The 7500-nt window shown below is 45.1% G+C and overlaps 1 long non-coding RNA gene across 1 annotated transcript in view; it reads right to left on the bottom strand.

The window, feature by feature from the left end:
• Positions 1-2544: 2544 nt before the first annotated feature.
• The window catches only part of LOC138965809 (uncharacterized), a 35696-nt gene continuing 30740 nt past the window's right edge, over positions 2545-7500 (bottom strand). The window contains exons 2-3 of the long non-coding RNA XR_011455535.1: positions 3222-3353; positions 2545-2622 (exon numbers count right to left, since the gene is read on the bottom strand). This is a non-coding gene — a long non-coding RNA (uncharacterized lncRNA). The remainder of the gene's footprint in view (positions 2623-3221; positions 3354-7500) is intronic.

The raw sequence follows: 7500 nt of genomic DNA on the forward strand, positions 1-7500 counted from the left end.
TTCGATCGAGTTGTGAAAACAGAACGAATTTTCAAAATCACTGCAGTTTTTCCCTCGTATGATACTTTATTTTTATGCTGAGTGGTGGAAAGCAGGCCAGCTACGGGGATTTTAACAGGTTCAAAACTTATGGATTAGAGAAGGCAAAACCCCGAAGTGTCACAACTGTTTGTGTGCATCCTTTATCTGCTTATCTATGTTACAACAAACATACAAAACAGACAGACACGCACGCACGCACACACACACACACACGCACGCACGCACGCACGTACGCACGCACGCACACGCACACACACACACACACACACACACACACACACACACACACACACACACACACACACACACACACACACACTCACTTCTTTTTACACAACACAATACTCTATTCTGAATATCTATACTTGCTGTGTGTTTTTACATACAAATGGTCTGGGTGGCCGAGTGGTAAACGCACTTGCCTCGGAAGCGAGGGGTTGCGAGTTCGACCCTGGGTCAGGGCGTTAGCAATTTTCTCACCCCCCCTTTCCTAACCTAGGTGGTGGGTTCAAGTGCTAGTCTTTCGGATGAGACGAAAAACCGAGGTCCCTTCGTGTACACTACATTGGGGTGTGCACGTTAAAGATCCCACGATTGACAAAAGGGTCTTTCCTGGCAAAATTGTATAGGCATAGATAAAAATGTCCACCAAATACCCGTGTGACTTGGAATAAAGGCCGTGAAAGGTAAATGCTCGCCCTAATAGGCTTGAGGTTTGCTGGCCGATGTGAATGCGTGATATATTGTGTAAAAAATTCCATCTCACACGGCAGAAATTAATATGTAAAGCGCTTAGAGAACGTCAAGCGCTATATAAATCGCCCCATACTGTTTGCTTGTTTGTTCGTACATGGGCTGAAACTCCCACGGCTTTTACGTGTATGATTTCGGAGGAAGCATGCTGGGTATTTTCGTGTTTCTATAACCCACCGAACTCTGACATGGATTACAGGATCTTTTTCGTGCGCACTCAGTTTGTCTTGTGCTTGCGTGTACACACGGGGGTGTTCGGACACCGAGGAGAGTCTGCACACAAAGTTGACTCTGAGAAATAAATCTCTCGCCGAACGTGGGGACGAACTCACGCTGACAGCGGCCAACTGGATACAAATCCAGCGCGCTACCGACTGAGCTACATCCCCGCCCACAATCGCCCCATACAATACAATACACAGCAGGGGCGGATCAGTTGCTTTGTAAGGAGGGGGGCACTGTGAATCGAAAGTGAATGTGATGGGCGCGAAGCGCCCGAATTTGCTAGGGGGGTTCGGGGGCATGCCCCCCCAGAAATTTTTTTTGCCCAAAGAAGCAAAATGGTGCCATCTGGTGCCATTTGAACTTAGAAATGGTCATAGAATCAGCATAGAAAAATCTTTTTTTTTCTTCTTCTTTTTTTTTTCGGGGGGGGGGGGGGCACGTGCCCCCTGTGCCCCCCCCCCCCCCTCGTCCGCCCCTGCACCGAATCAATGAAGGGGCTTCCTGCCAAATTTATAATTCCTGCCTTTTATGATATTGCAAAACACTGAAGCGGACTTTCTCACAAATACGTCTTGCGACAAACTACTCACTAAGTCATCCATCAACAGTTTTTTTTTCTTTCTCAGGAAGCAAAAAATAGGACAGCTAGCTTAATATATTCATCATCGACTATTTCATGAGGTGAAACAATTGTTAACTTCTGCATACCTTTTACCCGACAAACCTAGTAATGTTATCGCATCTTAACCCTGTTGTAATCGAATTGAGGAAACAAAACTAGGGCGGTATGCAATCGCCGAATTGAATGGATGTGGCAACTGGTGTCAGTTACTTGTGGCCTTATTGCGCCCTCTCGAGGGGGCGTTATCACAGTATCGCATGAATGCTGCACGAGAATTCTTTCGCGCGGGTAGTGCCTGTCTCGGACGAACCCGATCGATCCCTTTTGCATAACTTCCAGTGTTTTAAAGGTACCTTAAACCATAGACCAAATAGCCTGGACCGCCAACTCGTCACGTGACCCTTCGAGGTTACGACGCTCGACTTTCAGGGGCGCTTAGCGTCCGGTTTGAAAGGCCAGCGATTCGAAGACAGTGAAAAGAAAGCACGCTCCAGTTATTTGTGACAATGGGAGGTGACAATGAACTGGATTTTCCAAAACTCCAAACTAAACTTAACAAAACTCTTCGAAAAACATGTTCCATAATATTATGCACTTTAGCTCAGTTTATTTTAGCATTTTCAGAACTTACCTCGGCAACTTCGTCCATGTTTACAATCGACACCGGATATGACATCCCCCTGATTTCTGAAAGGCCATGAAAGCGTAGGTTCCTAAATGCGAGAGGCCGCTTCCTCGTAATAGAGAGAAAGAGCGGAGAGAGAGCTAGTTGGCGGTCCAGGATAAATGGTCTATGCTTAAACTAAGTCTTTGTTAATGTTGTGTGCACACTTTTTACCATCGCGGTGTGTGTCTGTGTGTCGTGTAATGATTCACACAAAAATATCAGCAAAAGTCGGCCTCATTTTGCCGTGCAGCACACATCCAGGCTGTTATTAGATGTTTGATATAATGCGGCTGTTAGTGTTTCTTGTAAATTCCTGCAAAGAAAAAGAAGAAATATCAAATATGTGCGTTTTTTGTTTGATTGTTTCAATAATTAATTAACTGAATACATTCTATTCACCATTTAACATACATCACAAGCATCGGCAGGACAATAGAGATGTCACAAACTGTTTTAAACGTTTTCAGAATGTCCCGTTTACGAGACAGTCAACACCAGCAAAGAGGGTATCTTCAGGACAAGGCTTTTCATGTCTCATCACCATGCAATTAACATCGTCATTGTACAGGGCTAAGGCCAAAAAAAAAATAGGTCTGTTTACGGTAACATAGGCCCAAAAAATAGGGTCGGTAGGTCGGGTTTTTTTTTCTTTTCTTCTATTTTTACGTTATTTTGCCAAAAAAAAGAGATTTTTTCCCCAAATGCCAAAAAAAAGTCTAGGGTCGCGCGAAAAAACTAGGGTCGGTCGGGTTACCGTAAACAGACCTATTTTTTTTGTTGGCCTAATGGCTGGTTAACCGTTCACGCGGGGTCTAGTCTCGCCCTCATGTGGTTAAGCCGCCTCGCGCCTCTGCCTGCCTGCCTGCGAAAGTTGGGCGTGCCAGCAGCAACACCCATACACCACAGTCATACCTTGTATCGATTTCTATCACTTGACCGTATATGGCCGCCCCCTTTCAGCTTCTTGCTCACAATCACTGACTCCTATACTGAGTCATCAATGACAAGATCGATGATCTGAGTTCTGGATTGGGTACCATCTTCCTGCAAAAAATAACAGTTCACAACACACACAGGCACGCTCGCATGCACGTACACATGCACGCACGCACGCATGGACACACGCACGTACGCAAGCATGCACACACACACACACACACGCACGCACACACACACACACACACACACACACACACACACACATATAGTATATATACACACAACCACACATACGCACGCACGCACGTACCACACACAGACACACACACACAACCACACGCGCGCGCACACACGCAAGCACGCACTCACACACGCATGTATGCTCACGCGCATGGACAAACACACATACATAAAAACAGACAGAAGGACAGATACACCCACTGGTTAACTAAAAGAGAAGAACATGCGCACGCACCAGCAGAGAGAGAGAGAGAGAGAGAGAGAGAGAGAGAGAGAGAGAGAGAGAGAGAGAGAGAGAGAGAGAGAGTGAGAGAGAGAGAGACAGAGAGAGAGAGACAGAGAGACTGAGAGAGAGAGAGAGAGAGAGAGAAAAAAAAAAGAGAGAGAGAGAGATAGAGAGAGAGAGAGAGAGAGAGAGTGAGAGAGAGTGAGAGAGAGAGAGAGAAAAAAAAAAGAGAGAGAGAGAGAGAGAGAGAGAGAGAGAGGGAATTACATTTATACGTAGTAAAGCGTGAGCGAGCGAGCGAGCGAGAGAGAGAGAGAGAGAGAGAGAGAGAGAGAGAGAGAGAGAGAGAGAGAGAGAGAGAGAGAGAGAGACAGACAGACAGAGAGAGAAGAGAGAGAGAGAGAGAGAGAGAGAGAGACAGAGAGACAGAGAGACAGACAGACAGACAGACCGAGAGAGAGAGAGAGAGAGAGAGAGAGAGAGATGGGCAGGCAGGCAAACACACATCAGCAATTAATAAAAGACACAATTATGAGGCAGCAGACGCAAGACCGGACATCTTTGCATAATGTTACACACACTAATGGGAGGTGGGCGGATATGTCACAAGGTACAAATCAAGGAGTCACTATATACAGAGCCTATGACGACAATAGGTCCCACACCTGTGAATCCGTTTCCTTTCCCCCTTGACCTACAAACCTCCCACCTCTAAAGAAGACACATTAACCTCTTCATTTCACGTGCCCCAAAGGTCACATATATTGCGAGAGAAATACACACCATCTCTACAAGGTGATACCTGATCCGAATGACAAAGCACATACTCCTTCTTTGGGAGTAACATTATTTTCGTGTAATGAAATTTCGTTTCGACAACCTGAAGTGTATATCCGAGACCGGAAAAATGCGCGCACGCACGCACTCGGTCACATTCGCACACTCGCACGCACGCACGCACACACACACGCACACACACATACACACGCACACACACACTCTCTCTCTCTCTCTCTCTCTCTTTCTCAAATACAGACAAGGTGAAACCTGACTAGAACTACAACAAACTACCGTTTATGGTTAGAAGCAACATTTTCTAAAAGTGATATTTTGTTTCGACAAGCCTGAGGTGTAGCTCTAAGAAAGGAAGAAAGGAGAAATGTCTCGAAAGGGCGAAGCCTGACCTGAAAAACAATATCTATGCCACCCTCGGAAAGTAACCTGTTCACCTACTAAGACATGTCGTTTTGACAATCCTGCATGCAGTTTTCCCGGCCCTGAGACCCAACAAATGCAAAATGTCTTCACAAGGTGACGTCTGACGTAAACAACAATATCATGCGACTTTTCAAAGCCGACATCTTCCTTTCTCAGTCTAACCCCTTGTGTCGAAATTCGAAGGTCATAATGTTAAGACCGTTCGCCCCCTCTAACTCTCTGTCAGGTGCCCTCTTGCAACATATCCATGGACAGACAGACAAACGCACGCACAAACGGGCACACCCACGGGCACAGACACAGGGACACACACACACACAGACACACACGCACGTACACAGACCGACAGACAGACAGACAGACATAAACAGATACGCGCATACCTACGCACGCATGCACACACGCGCACGCACGCACCACGCACGCACCACGCACGCACGCACAAACACACGCACGCACGCACATACAACCACACGCGCGCGCGTGTACGCACGCACACACACACACACATTCACACACACACAAACACACACACACGCACACACACACACTTGCACACACATGTTCACATGCACAGAGCCCGCCCCCCCTTCCCGCCCCATTCACCACCACGAACACACCCTTCTAAAGTGACCGGCTCTAAAAATTCGTCGTAGGCATGTCAGCATAGATACAGTACGACCCAACACAAGCTAGGAAGGTATACTTACAAACATAGCAACTTGAAGGGTATTAGTAGAAGTTAGCCTGCACGACACGCCACGCTTCAAAGACCTGAGCCTTGTTTATCGTTACCCCTCGATGCCAGAACAACACACTGTCAGCCACAATAATTAACCGATATTGTGTGCAAATGCGAACGACGTTTTTCTTTGTCAAGCATACTTCGCGGAGGCGCAGCTTGGCACAAAAATACAGAGTGTATAATTCAAGTGTAAGCAGAGCGCAACAATGTTTAGGTATGCAAACAATGAGACCAACAATGTTTAGGTATGCAAACAATGAGACCAACAATGTTTAGGTATGCAAACAATGAGACCAACAATGTTTAGGTATGCAAACAATGAGACCAACAATGTTTCGGTATGCAAACAATGAGACCAACAATGTTTAGGTATGCAAACAATGAGACCAACAATGTTTAGGTATGCAAACAATGAGACCAACAATGTTTCGGTATGCAAACAATGAGACCAACAATGTTTAGGTATGCAAACAATGAGACCAACAATGTTTAGGTATGCAAACAATGAGACCAACAATGTTTCGGTATGCAAACAATGAGACCAACAATGTTTAGGTATGCAAACAATGAGACCAACAATGTTTAGGTATGCAAACAATGAGACCAACAATGTTTAGGTATGCAAACAATGAGACCAACAATGTTTAGGTATGCAAACAATGAGACCAACAATGTTTAGGTATGCAAACAACGAGACCAACAATCAATGGAAGTCATCACTGCATGCGAGACTAGGGCTTGTTAGAATATTATCTGATTCACAGTTGTTTGAAACGGTATTGGAGTATTGGGGTATATTGTAAGGTAGTAAAGCGCACACCAAGCACCCACCCACACCGTGTCAAATCTTTGTCACAGTGATTTCATTCTTGTAGCAGAAGCGGCCTACACGTTAAATATATATAATATATCTAGCATGCCATCAATAACGAAAACGCACTTCCCCACTTAGTTCTGTTGGTTGTAACCATTATTGGGGCAAGTAAATAAAAAAGTGTGCATGGAACTATTATAGCCTAGAGAGTTAGTAGGGCTTAGCAGAGTCAGATTATTTCCCTCTGTATAGGCACACCGGCGACCCATTCAAGAAATTGTACATAATAACTAGAGTATCATCAATGAGAAAACAGCACTTCCAGTGTCGGTTTCACCAGTTCTTGGGGGCAAGTGAATGAGAAAGTTAAGTGGACAAATAAGGAATTAGCGTCAGAGTGTTCGCAGGGCTTGGCAAATTCAAAATATTTCATTCTGTACGCGCAGGCGACCTCAGTGACATGCTGCCCTATCAGTCATAGTATAGTCATTTTTGCGCTAGCATGCCGTCGTAAGTGGGCGCTAATCCGCAAAAACATAACTTACATACCAACCTGATCACACAAGCCTTTTTTTTCAAAGCAGGTCTTTAAAATACAAATTCTGGCTCTCGCAGAACTTAACCGGCCACTCTTGTGACTTGAACCATGCGGTCAAACCAAGTCCAGAATGTACCGGTTGCATCATATGTGTGTGGAAACATAGCCAAACTAAATATCAACCGGTAGCATGACCTCTTATTTCCGGTATTTTGATATTTTTACCGGTAAAATAGATAGTATCCGGAAATTTGCGGTTAACACTATCCCGAAATGACAAAACCATCAGTCAAAGAACATATGATCGAAACTGCACCACGCAGAGTACTGCAACAACATCCTGGAAAAGGAAAACAAGAAAATAAATCACCAGAATGCTAGTTTCAACAAGATCCTGGACAGACAATCCAGAAAATAAATAATCCGCATAGACCAGCGCTTTGTGTGTAAGGCTTGGCAAGTGCCAAATAT

The sequence above is a fragment of the Littorina saxatilis genome, linkage group LG5 (genome assembly GCF_037325665.1).
Source record: "Littorina saxatilis isolate snail1 linkage group LG5, US_GU_Lsax_2.0, whole genome shotgun sequence".
In the NCBI taxonomy this organism is placed as follows: Eukaryota; Metazoa; Mollusca; class Gastropoda; order Littorinimorpha; family Littorinidae; genus Littorina; species Littorina saxatilis.